The 13,664-nt window shown below is 38.3% G+C and overlaps 1 protein-coding gene across 3 annotated transcripts in view; it reads right to left on the reverse strand.

Annotated features, from left to right (window-relative positions):
- Positions 1 to 13,413, reverse strand: part of Eda2r (ectodysplasin A2 receptor) — a 48,852-nt gene extending 35,439 nt beyond the window's left edge. For 2 of the 3 annotated variants that reach the window (XM_004644510.2, XM_023704719.1), the window contains exon 1: positions 13,336 to 13,413. The gene's annotated coding sequence lies outside the window, so the exon portion shown is untranslated. The remainder of the gene's footprint in view (positions 1 to 13,335) is intronic. The other variant, XM_023704720.1, reaches the window with a different exon arrangement.
- Positions 13,414 to 13,664: the final 251 nt, after the last annotated feature.

Genomic DNA, 13,664 nt, shown 5'->3' on the forward strand with positions numbered 1-13,664 from the left:
ACATTGTCACTGAGCACAAAAGTTACCAGTTGTTGTATAGTACTCATGACAAGGGAACTCACCACCATAAGAAAGCTAGCATACTGGCATAGATAATTCTCTTATACTTTTTTCTTCTCTATAAAAACAGAAAACATTAGCATGAGCTGAACAGAACTCCTTTTGAAATAAGTTTTTGACTCAGGACATCTGAAATTTTCATGGCAACTTTTGATGTTCTTTAGATGTGTATGATATGCTATTTCAGTTAATGTTTTTTTTTCTCTCTCCTTGACCATTTTTTCTTTTATAAATTTTAACCAATTATGCATTCATATATCTGGTAATTTGAGCAACTAATTTGCAACACAACAAACATTGTTGAATTCCTGTAATTTTGTTTAGTCCAATTCTATATCATTTCTAATGTTTTGTTTTTGTCTTTGTTTTTTACTTTTTATTCACTTTTAAAAAAGAGAAATGTTCTGCTTTGGAAAAGTAAAAAAATAAAATAAAATAAAATCACACTACAGAAAGAAAATCACCTACTCTGGGAAAAGACAGCTAGTCATTTCAGTGTCACAGAAAAGCTGATAGAACCACTCAAACTGTATGCTAAGTCAGTGACACCAACAGAAGTATAAAATTCCCTAGAATAGAGACCACTGAGTACCATGTGCTAAGTCCTGTACTGGGCAGAGAGTAGGCACCATAATTGTGCTTAGTATTTGTTAGCCTGTCAACATGTTTGGCTTCCTGAACTATGATTTTGTGCCTAGCAAGCTACATTATGTCTCCCTCAAGAAATGACTTTCAAATTGTAAGAAATAACTCTACATAAGGAAAAAGCAAAGGTATTAGGGATATACAGAATTGGGGGTTAATCTCAACTTTACGACACACCAGTCATATGCCTTTAACAATGATTTCATCTTTCACAGCACCTATAAATATCTAGATATTTTCAAAAACAGTCCAGTATCCCATAATAGTATTGGGTCTTCCACTTAACTGGCAACGTCAGAAATTTTTGACCTGAATCCCCACAGCTCAACGTAACAGCATGGTTTTATTTCTTATATTTCGTTTTTATACTTTTCTTCTGGATGGTTAAGACCAAGGTAAAGCAGGACCTATGCAACAAGAGTTGTAGTTTTTGGGTCTGATAAGGTCAGTAAAATCCCCTCAGGATTTTTCCTGAGATCCTGTACCTCAGATTGTAGAACCTTTGCCAGTGTCCAAAGTGGTTAGGATAGATATATAGTTACATTCTCTTAATGAATAGAATGATTTGTTCTAATGGTGTTTGTAAATAGGATATCAAGTCCGCATCTTGTACAGCAATTAACCACTAAGAAGAATGTATGCAGTGTGTTAATTATTGAAACTGTCCTACCGATTTGATTTGGAACTGTTTCATTGCTATTTGTTTATCAATAAAATTATGGCAAAAAATCTAGATTTTAATACCTACAATGCCTATTAATTTCCATAATTAAATGAAACAATGTATGTAAAAAATCCACTATAAGGCTTTGTGCATCTGAGATGCATGGGAATTAGTGAGTTCTCTTCCCGTTTCTCCCAGTTTAGCACTGTCTTTCTTTCCTTCTTCCCCTTAGAATTGGTGGAGGTTTTTCTGAGAGTAGTGCACACTTACCATGCTTAAGAATGGTAAGAAAGGAAAGGGAAGGCACCTAAACTTCTTTGAGCCACTGCAGTTGCAACACGAAAGTCAAGTCTATGATGTGGGTATCATCATAACACATTCCTCTTCACTAACTGCTGCCATCAGTAACCTAAGGCTTGAGAACATGATTCCTCCTGATGCCTTCAGTGCCTAAGTCACTTTGACTAAAAGGAACATTGTTCTCACTGTTTGCTGAACATTTTTCATCAAGATATTCCTGAATATGGCACACTCACTTGACCAAGATATGGAAATCTGAGACAATTGCCTTTGGAATGAAAATTTAAGAGAAATTAGTGGGAATGAGACAGAGGAGGAAATATTAGGTGCCTTTTTGTCTCCTCCTCTGGCTTGTGACACGTTCTGGGATTCTGCTTCTGCTAAGACTCCTGTCACCTCAGTTGTAGTGTTCACAGGCTACACCTTGAAATATTGCTTCTGACTCACCAACAACTCAGAAAGAAAAGCAGAAAGAAATGGATAGAAAAGGAACAAAGCCTAGATAGCTGCAGTGGAAAAAAAAAACCTTTAGTTCCTGACAGAAATTCCACCTCTGTCCTCAAATCAACCTTCTCACTACAGTTTGGGCAACTCACTCAGTTTCTCCATATAGAAAACGGGGATACTTTTACCTGCTTTGCTTAACTTTTTTTTTTTTTTTCAGTACCAGGGATTGAACTCAGGACCCTGAGCTTGCCAGGCAGGTGCTTATTCTAGCGAGCTATCTCCTTGGCCCTGCATAACTCTTAAGAGAAGTTTGCATATCAAAAGAAATAATGTAGCAGTGCTCTACAAAGCATATATGGGTCAGATGCTAAAATTGTTCACTTTTTATTTTTTCAAAGAATGCATAGAATGATTTATTTCTCTCTGACTCAAGAAATCTTTACCAAGATCAAAACACAAGGACCTTTAAAAATTGACAAATGACTGTGTAAAATATTTTAAACTGTTTATGTTAAAAATACCTAACCAAAGGAAAAAAAATGGATGATAAGAACAATTGATGTTGGCCAAGTTTCTGATGGATGCATGTGAAGTACTCAGGCTGCTGAGGGTGCAGCTGCCTCTGGTCTCAGCTTCTGCCTCCTGCTCTTCTCAATTTCCACACATGCCTGTGGGGTGAAACATGTTCTTTCTATCTAGGCTGGATAGGCTGAACAGGATGACAAGTCTAAATTAAGAACTCAAGACTTCAGGATATTTGCTTTGCCTGAACAGTGCAGGAAGTCTGGGATTAAAAAGGGTGAAGAAATTGCTTCTCAGCCTTTTGGCTAAGATCATTTGGAAAAAGGGTGAGGAAGACAGCAGCTGGTCCATTCTCTGCCCATTCCTGTCTTGTGATCCCAGTCACCCACACACACACAGGGTTGGCAAAAGCAAACCAGTTGCTCAATTTAACCTTGAGAATAGTCTTTTCTTTGAAATTTAAGAGTTTAATCTGTATAGACCACTCATCATTTCCAGATGTTTGGCCTATAATCCAGTTCCTGCTTTACCATTTGGTGCTTGCAGTCAGCCTTCTCCTTTCCTTTCTAGCCTGGCTCAGAAACATTCCAACACTAGGCTTTTCTTGCCTATAAACTACATCAAAATTATCAAATATCTCTTTTACCCCATGTTCCACTATTTGACATTTTGCCTCTCTACCATCAGGAACACGGACCCAGTGCCATAATTAAGGTCCCATTTGTAATGAAGGAGCTCCTATGGCCAACCTCTGAGACCACTGGTCTCAACTCTTGACTACACCTTGGGAATTCTAGAGTACACTAATACTTAGGTCTTACACCAGAGATTCTGATGTAGTTAGATATGACATGAGCCTTTGGCATTTTTATAGTAACCAGGTAATTTTTATATGCTGTCAATGTTAAAAAAATCATCATTTTAAGGGATTTTCTTTTGGTTTTGGTCTTATATGTTTTGCCAATAGGTAAAGTACAGTAACAGAAAGTTACTCTGAATATGTTTTCCCCACATTCAGTGGGAATTTAATGAAAGTGAAAGACTCATGTTTTCTAGGAACAATATGACATAAAGGTACAAAGGGAAGAAGGTGTTGTGGATCTTTTAAAGTATGTCATATTACATCATTTCCAACTTGAAAATTCTTTAGTGGATGTTCCTTTCAGTCATACTAAAATTAAAGTGCATCTAATGGCTTATGAGGCCTTAGATGATCAGCCTCCCTTAACTTCCTATCATCTCTTTAGTCCCATTCTCTACTACTCTTGCCCTTACTCTCCTCACTCCATGATAACCTCCTTGCTATTCTTTAAATTAAGCATGAATGCTCTCATCTTATGGCTTCCACACCTGATTAACTTAGGAATGTTAATCAGGTGTGGAAGCCATAAGATGATAACCTCCTTGCTATTCTTTAAATTAAGCATGAATGCTCTCATCTTATGGCTTCCACACCTGATTAACTTAGGAATGTTTTTCTCCAGATATTTACGCGACTGACTCTATCTTCTTCAGTTCTTTGTTCTTATAGCATATTCCTAGTAAGATTTTTCTGACCACTCTTAAAATTACAACTTCCATCCATACTTGCTATCACTTTCTTCTTTTATTATCTCTATATCATTTATAACCTTCAGACCTACTAAATATTTTCCTTATTTACTTCTTTATTTGCTGATCATTCTCCAGCTAGACTGTAAGCACCATGAGACAATAGTGCTAATTATGTTCACTTCTTTATTTCTGGTGCTTAAAAGGGTGACTAACATATAGTACACTTCAAAAAAAATATTTTTTGGCTGAATAAATGGTAACCAATCTTCATTCTAAGTGAAAGGTTTCAGTTTGTAGGGGATTTCATATCAATTAGGTCAATAGAAATCTACATTAACCCTAGGATTTAGCTAAGGATTATTATCAACAATTCACAGATTTTGTAAAAATGAAACAACTGAGGATCAAAAAAAGAGAAGTGCTTCAAATTTAGTTACTAAGAGATGAGACCAGAACTCAAAGTAATTTATTATCCATAAATGTGGCCTGCTTTCTTAGTGTGTACCAAATTAAAACAAGGAAACAAGGAAGTTCTTCTAGCCTTCAATGAAATTTCATTTTTCTTAAGGGATATTTTGGATGGGCCAAAGAGTATTTTCTGAAAATAAATCTGATTATACTTTAAGTTTTGACAGTTACTGCTCAAGCTTTAAGATATAATTTAGGACAAACATTATAGCAAAGAAATAGAAAAAAGGGATAGTGGAAAGTAAAGAACTTACAATGTAAGGGACAAAAGAATGATAGGAGCCAAAGAAACAGATGGGAAACTAGGAGAATCCCAGAGCCATAAAATGTGTAAAAGTGGAGTTGCTTGGTAGAAAAAAAGACAATACTCAGGTTTTCAATTATTATATGTATGAAGATGGGGACAGAAGAATATTTCAATGTTTTTATCCAATACACAACTGAAATGTATAGAATATAGGCTGGAACAGAAGAGAATCCAAGTTCATAAAAGATCAGAATAGCAGCTTTTATTTATGGCCTCATATCAGAATGAACTAAAAGACTTTTTTTGGAGAACATCTGGCTCAAGGCTAAATAAAGCAACACCTTTGGTGGTGAAGAATAACAGATAGAGATAAAATATGTAAAAAGTTTAGATGGATAAAGAGGAATGCCAAGAATAAAATAGTGAAGGACACCAATATATGAGGGTTAAGAGAAATAACAGGCATGAGTAATCAAGAAAATAAGTCATGGAAGAGAGAAGAGAACTTGGGTAGAACAATATGGAACAAGAGTTTAAGAAGTAAGAAGTAAACAATAGTATCAGCTGTTGTTTAGTATATAGAAGTGAGGAAGTGTCAAGAATGAAGATGTGTTATTTTTATTTTTTTTGGTTTCATGAGTGTGTGGTTAAATTAAATTTATTTTTTACATGCATGTAATGCCAGCACAGAGGGAGGCTAATACAGGAGGAGTACAAGTTTGAGCACAGACTGGGCAATGTACCATCTCAACAATACCCTTTATCAAAAATAAAAAAGAAAAGAAAAAAACAAAAGGGTTGGAGATGTAGCTCAGTACTGAGGCCACACACAAAAATAATGTGTACTTGTGTTTGAGTGTGTTAAAACACGTGCCTGAAATGGAAATAATGGAGAGCCCACAGAAGGTTACTGCAGTTTTTAATAAGCTTCTCTCTCAATTGCCAAAGATACTGAAGAATTCCAACTGTTAGTGACAACAACATCTGGTCCAGTAATGTCAAGATTAGCACATCTACAAAGGAGAAAATATACAAAGCTAAAGAAGCCACTTTTGTTTACTTTGTCCTTTATTCCAGTACACAAAGTGAAAGATAATGTCCTGGTTGGGTAAATGAGAAGAAAAATTCTTATTAAAAGCAGTTATTACTGCTATATAGCAGTAATAACCAATTGCACTGAGTCACTTCCACTCAGCCAAAGGCAAATGCTAATCATGCTTTAATTTCTTTCTTTTTCCAAACAAGTGTGTGCATGTATACATGCACACACACACACACACACACACTGGGGAAAGAAAGTACAGAGACCTCCCAGAACAAATACAATTTAGAAAGCTGTAAAGGGAGTAGAACAAACTTGTAAACAATACAAATACTTGGTTCAAGTCTGGCAACTGTTGAAAAAGAACTACTGAGAGGAAAATAAATTGTGCAGCCAAAAATACAGAAACAATAAAAGAAATAGGGTGACATTAAGACTAGTGTATTTTGAGCTAATTATAAAGGAGAAATTCCATTTTAATAATTTCCAAAACAATCTTTGCAAGTGGAAGCAAAGGCACAGAAACTACTACGTTGAAAGGAACAATGAGATAATGTATGTGAAAACCCACTGGATAATACAAATTGAGATACACTTGTGAAGACTTGCTATAATTGCTATTAATACCTCACCAAAACCTGGGAATCAAAGCACTGGAGACAAGTCACATGCCTGACCAACATTCAGACAACACCTGACACCTGTTCTGTTTTATTATTGTCCTAGCCAGAATAAATCACTTGTTCCTGTACTGACCATTAAGACATCATGAAATTATGGTGTCATCAAAAATGTGTTACCAACCAGCAATACTAACAGTGGAGGTTTATTGACTTCCCAAGGTAGCTTTGGGATGAAAGGCTTCAGCTGGCAATTGAATTGATATGATTTTTTTTTTTTGCAGGGCTGAAAACTGCATAAAACTCAGCCAGGTGTGCTAATTTCAGATTTGCCATAACGTTTTTGGTCTTTCCCCACATTGTCTCCAACCTACCAAATTTAACTAAGTGATCTAGAATAACCATATCTCTGAATATATCAGTAAAAAGAGTCTCTTTTCCCCAGAGCAATCCATATTTCATCTCTTCCTCAAAAGTCATGCTGTAAATACCCTAAAGGAGCAGAGGAACAGGCCAATGAGCATTTACAAGGACAATCCAGGGTCACATCCATACAATAGTACTGGGAGAAAAAAAACTCATAAACTGAGATGTACAGGTGACGTCCTGCTCGCAAAATATTTCTTAACCTTTAGAAAAAAGCTGAAGCAAAGGTGTAGGACTTTTATAGGCTATGAGATGCGAAGCATATAATCTCATATAAATACACATTCAGTGAAATAATTTGCAGCTTCTGACAATCTTAGAGTCAAAGGGAGTTTAGCATTCATCTTAGCATTTGGGAGGCTGAGAAAGGAGGACCACCCTAAGTTTGAGGCCATTCTGCTCTCATTTAAGGAAGTATTTAAGGATGGTGAGTTTCTGGCCATCCTTAAATACATAGTGAGACCCTATCTCAAAACAAAGAAAAATAAAATTAAAAAGTAAAAAAAAAATTACTCATCTTAGTCCCGGATGCTTCTCATTCAGTAGAGAAATACCATTCAACTCTACTTTCATTCCTTTAGTAACAGGCATCTCAGTGCTCACAAGGCAGCACATTCTAGTACGGTTTACTTCTTTCTTCTTTTTAGCAACTACTTAAAATTTTTCAACCATAAAGTCACTGAAAATATATAGTCAAGGAATTCTAAAAGATTCTTTTTTTTTGAAGTTAATTATATCATTCTACATCTTTTTTTTTTTTTTTCAGAACTGGGGATTGAACTCAGGCCCTTGCGCTTGCCAGGGAAGCGCTTATTCCACTGAGCCATCTCCCCAGCCCTAAGATTCTTTAAAAGAACCTAATTTCATTGCTTTTCAACCCAGATGGGGAAAACGAAAGGCTTAGAAAAGAAATATAATTTTCAAAGTCACATAGTTGGTTAGTGGCAGAGATGTGACTAGAATTCACATTTCCATACTTAGGGACCTATAGTTTATCTATTTCCCTTATATGAAGAGAGGAGCTGGCCCAGCTTCAGAACCGATTACTCAGTGGATGTGCTACTAAGGTTCCAACTTCTTTTTTCCTTATTCTCCTAAATCAGTATGGGCTTTTGAAACTCTCAGTAGAAACAATTCAAACGGGCTGACTGGGTCAAGGAACAGTGGCACATGGAAAGGAGGTAATACCCTCCACTGTTTTTGGCTTGTCCATTGTGGTGGATTGACACCTGTTAGTCAGCTGAACCACAGCTGAACCACTGTGGTTCAGCACACCAGTGTGGTGCTGGGTGTGGGAAGCCCACCTGAGGATTGCTGCTTGCGACATTAGAGACACAACTGGAAAGGAAGAAGTTAAGGAGCTATTAGGAGCTGTTAGTTCTCTTGGGGGCTGTTGGTACTCTTGGAGGAGCTTGTCATGTTGGCTTTCCTGATGAACTCAGCTGTTCTCATCAGAGGAGCTTGGGATTTTGTTGTCACTGAGAATGGCTACAGTTCACTTTGGAGGAACTCTGGTCTTTACTCTGGAAATTGTTTTCTTGCTCTAGAGGGGAAGACAATAAATGGTTCAAACTTCTGGAAATGTTGTCACACTGGTCATTCTGACAGAGACTCAGCTGTTCTCATGATTGGATAAGCTGGAAGAGCTTATAGTCACTGATGGGTGCAGTACTTTTTAGGGGCATTCTGGTCCTTACTTTGGAATAAGGATTTTTTTTTGTTCCTCGATTGCCTTCAGGGCACTTTTGGCCAGCGGGAGAGTTGTGAGGTTCAAACTCCAGCAACCTGAGACTGACAGCTTTGTGGAAGCAGCCACTTAAAAGACTGAGCTAGGGCCAGGCCCCCTCTGGTCCTTACTTTGATCATTGCTTTCTGGCTCCACTGCAGATTCCTCAGCCTGCTAGGATAGATCCTTCATCACAATGACACAAATTTTCTAGCTTCTACCACTGACCTTTGGGTCTTCCCAGTGCAGATCCATGAAACAGATTACATGAGGCATTGTCATGAGATTCAGATCTTCAGCTGGATCACGTAGAACTTTGCCAGGGAATTCAGGTCATTAGCTAGATTATTTGGGTCTTTAGAGTGTGGACAGATTTCCTGCATTCTCTCTGTATATGACTTTTTGGGTGACTATTATAAAACAATTTTATAAATTACATGTCCTGTATTGTATTATTCCCTTGTAAGCCCCTAACTTCAACATCCATGTTGGTAACTTACAATTGTCTGGAAGTAGTAACATATTATTAGTGTTTGATTCCACCAGATATTTTTTTGGCAATTCCCTTACTTTTTTAGCATAACATAATATCTTTTGGGCATACCTGGAGTGCATAATAATTACAATCACTCCAGAAGGGATTTCTGGTCACTGAAAAATCACCTGACAAGTGCCTTTTATGCTAGGCATTCTGTTAGAATTTAGTAAAAGGAGGGAAAATCCATGGGTGAATAAAGCATATTATCTGTAGGAGATCATAACTGGTAGGGAACACTAAGAAGATATTCAGTAAACTGTAATTCAAGACAGGCTATAGCCATAATATCTTCCAAGTGCTGAGAATAATAATGTCCTTCCCTGTTACAGACTAATACTGAAACTGACCAATATCCTTTTGTTGATCTCCAAGAGGAAGGGCTTGAATTCAGGCCCCTCCATTTGCCAAGGAAGTATTTATTCCAGTGAGACATCTCCCTGGCCCCGAGAGAGAGAGCTACTCTTAAGAAAGAAGAAAGAAGAAAGAAAGAAAGAAAGAAAGAAAGAAAGAAAGAAAGAAAGAAAGAAAGAAAGAAAGAAAAAAAGAAAGAAAAGCCCAATAGCTCAGCAGATTAAAGTGCCTACAAGCAGGCACAGGGGCCTGGCGTTCGATCCCTGGGTCTGCTGTGCTGGCCCTGCCCCTGGGGCATGCTCAGAGGGCAACTGAGGCTGGGCATAGTGGCACGCACCTATAATCTCAGCTCTCGGGAGGCTGTAAGCAGGCAGATCACTACAAGTTCATCTAGTAGTGAGACCCTGAACATGCTGTAGACCCTCCGCTCCCCAAAGAAAAGAAGAGGGTGGCAGAGATAATTCAGCAGTCTAAGCACCTTCCTAGACAAGCTCAAAAACTCTGGTTGCACGTGCAGGCCCCACATTGAGCTGGCCACCAAGACCAGGTATGGTGGCTCATGCCTGTAATCCTAGAGATGGGGAGGCTGAAACAGGAGGATCACTATGAGTTTGAGCTGCATAGTGAGACCCTGTAAGAAATACATGAAAATTTAAAAAGAAAGAAAGAAAGAAAGAAAGAAAGAAAGAAAGAAAGAAGAAAGAAAGAAAGAAAGAAAGAAAGAAAGAAAGAAAGAAAGCAGAGTAAAAGAGTTTTTGCTTGAAAATCAGGCTTCAGCCTGAAGGAATGGTTCCAAACATGCCCCATCTCTACAGAAAGCCTTCGAAGTAGAGCAGGTCAAATAAATAACCAAAAGAAAGTCTGTGTAGCCTGTCATACTTTCCTAGACAAAAGTACTATTTGCATTTCCCTTGGGATTAGGGGTTTGATCTTCTAAACAGTTTTCTTTTTCTTTTTTCTATTTTAAAAAATGTACTTGTCACAGGGTCTCACTAGGCAGCTCAGACTCATAGTGATCCTCCTGTTTTCAGCCTCCTTAGTGCTAGTATTGCAGGTGTATGCCACAATGCCTGGACTCAATGGCTGGCTCAGCATGCCTGGGGGCAGGGCCGGCATGGCATGTGGTACTGTGGATCAAACCCTGGTCCCTGTGCTTGCCTAAGCAGGTGTTTAGTCTGCAGGGCTGTCTTGCCAGCCCCTAAAGTTTTCTTAATGAGAACTCTAAAAAAGGAATAACTGGTATAAGGTAATTGAAGCTAATTATCTCCTTTTCTAGTGTCAAAGTGCATATGGCCTAGCCATGACTTTAAACAAAAGCAGCTGTGAAAAATTAGAAAAAAACAAACAACTTCAAGAAAAATGTGACTTTTCACTTTCAGTCATATGCATATTAACTAAACAATCTCTGCTAAATTTCAATATAGCTGAGCCATTCATAACTGGGAAGAAGAGTCAGTGGGATTATGGAGTTGAAAAATAAATACATTATAAAGAAATTGGCTATGTTCACCCATCATGCTCTTTTTGCAGTGTTCCCTATCACTATGAAGGCATTACTACCCACAATTGTATAGTTCAAAACCTCAGATTCATATTTGATTTCAAATCATGCCATATGAGAAATGGAACTACCTGAATTGTTCAACCTGAGAAATTAAAAACATTGAGAATCTTGTCTTTTGTCTTTATATCTTTGTCAACTACCTTACAAGAGAAAGAGTAGAATGAACAAGGTGATCTTAGAGAGAATAAGTAGAACATCCAGTTGCAATTCATATGGAAGTTATGTTCAATTTAACAAAAGTAAGAGCTTTTTAATAATTCAAGTTCTTCAAGAAGATAATGGCATCCTTTTTTGCACCTGGGAATTGACCTCAGGCTATAGCACTTGCCAGATGGGTGCTCTGGCACTGAGTTACATTCCTGATCCAATAATGCATTTTTTTCTATTTTTTTATTTTTTAACTAATTTTATTGAGAAAAAAACAGCAGTAAGACAGTTTCAAAACAGGATAATAGGACAGTTACAATAATTAACACATTGCATATTGTTGTCTTCATAGTAGTTATTCAGAGTACAAGATGCAGACATGATATCCTGTCCAAACACTATTAATACAAATCTTTCTTTTCATTGAACTAAGAGAAAGTAACTGTATGTCTATACTAACCATTTTGTATATACAGACGTATATTTTTTCCACTACAAAATAGTCCTTCATTTATATCCCTTTTTTGTTTAGTTTTGTCAGAGATGGGTATTCTATTTCCATTCAAATAGTGTAGGTGCATGTATTCAGAAAAATAAATCTAATATAGTCCACTAGTCCATAATAGTAGTGGGTTATCCAGAAGACTGGCAATGTTAGAAGTTGTTGACTTGAACCTTTTACAGCTCAGCATATTAATATGGCTTTACATTTTATACCTCATGTTTATACTTTTCTGCTGGATGGTTAAGACCAAGATAAAGCAAGACCTATATAACAAAAAGTGTAACTTTTGTATCTGAAAAGGTCAGTCAAATCCCCTCAGGTTTTACCCTGAAATATTGTACCAATAATATACTTTTTAAGAGAACAATAAAGGATTTCCTTCTAGAAGTGGTCAGGCAGAGTCTAAGAAGGACATTTTAAGGTGGAGTCAATTGGGATAAAAGGAAATTAGGATTTAGAAAAGTCTACTATTTACCAAGCCTTGTAATAGATAATTTAAAAGGACTGTATTTTCAGGCCAGCATGATAGCTCAGCAGTCTAAAGCTTAGGCATGATGAACCTATTTGGACCCCAGTGATCACAAGCTGTATCTTAGGCATCTCACACTTCCTGACACAAATTAAGTGCTCAGTATGTCTGTTAAGTTGAATAGAAGGTATGTTGGGGTATGGGACAGGACAAGACAGTTATCCAGGGAAGACAATCCATACTATCTAACCCTCACCATCCTGTATGATATTGGCCACTGCTGTCAACTGCTGACAACATCAGACCCTGAAATCTGTTTTCTCAGCCTAGTCTCTTCTTGACCCCCAGTTACTGGAGCTGCTTGGGCATTAGCCAGTGTCTGGGGTGGGACAGGATCAAAATATCACTGCTCTGGGCTCAGCTTCCAGGACTAACATATCAAGTGAAATTCAGCTGGGATATTGGGCTGAAAGCCCCCATACAGAGCCAGCACACTCTTTACACAAGCCCTGACTTGCCTGGGCAATATTTGGGTGACCCAGCAGTTCAGCTTCCTCCTGAGTTTCACTTGTCTGATCCCCCTCCCTTCCTCAGCTAACTCCCAGACTCTTTCTTTTCTTTATCTCCCATCTCCAGACACTCAAGGCAGTTGAACAAGTCCAGGCATGTTCCCAGCAGCTGCCCTTGTCTACTAAGTGCTTACACAGAGGAGAACTATCTCACCAAGGTTTACAGGATGTCAGCCTAGGTCTCTAGCACTTCAGAGCCTCCAGACAAAAATGGGTAGACTGACCAAAGGCCACGTTCCCAGCCATTCTGACATTGCAGCATCATGACAGGGACATCCTGATGTGATTACTTTCACCACTCCCAGCCACCTCACAGCGACAGCGGTGTTCCCACATTTACCATTTCTGAATGGATAGACGGATCTTAACTACTAAAACATGATTCCTTGGGGGAGAAAACACACTTAAGCAAAAGTCAGACATGCTGCCCAGCCGCCGCCCCTCAGTCCCAACCCTAAACACCACACTCACAGTAGAAGAAATCCGACGCAATCAGAGCTTCACTCCACTCTTTTCACACATATGTGTTGCAACAATAGATCAGATCCGTCCACTCTCATCCCCCTTTGTGCTACGCCTACTTCCCCTCCTTCCCTTGAGGCTCCCAGGACAGCTATTGGGTTACTTGGCATGTCTAGGCGTGGCTATGCAAAGGAGTTCCCCCTTGGAAAGGGACTCTGAGTCTGGGGTAAACAGTGATCTAGCCACTAGTGAGGCAGGAGTTGAAAAGCGCCTGGAAACTGAAGTCAGGGCAAAAGAGTAATTAGCCAGGGAGTTAGGCTCAGCCCAGTCTATGGAAA

Source organism: Octodon degus, unplaced genomic scaffold (genome assembly GCF_000260255.1).
Source record: "Octodon degus isolate 3935 unplaced genomic scaffold, OctDeg1.0 scaffold00201, whole genome shotgun sequence".
NCBI classification, from domain to species: Eukaryota; Metazoa; Chordata; class Mammalia; order Rodentia; family Octodontidae; genus Octodon; species Octodon degus.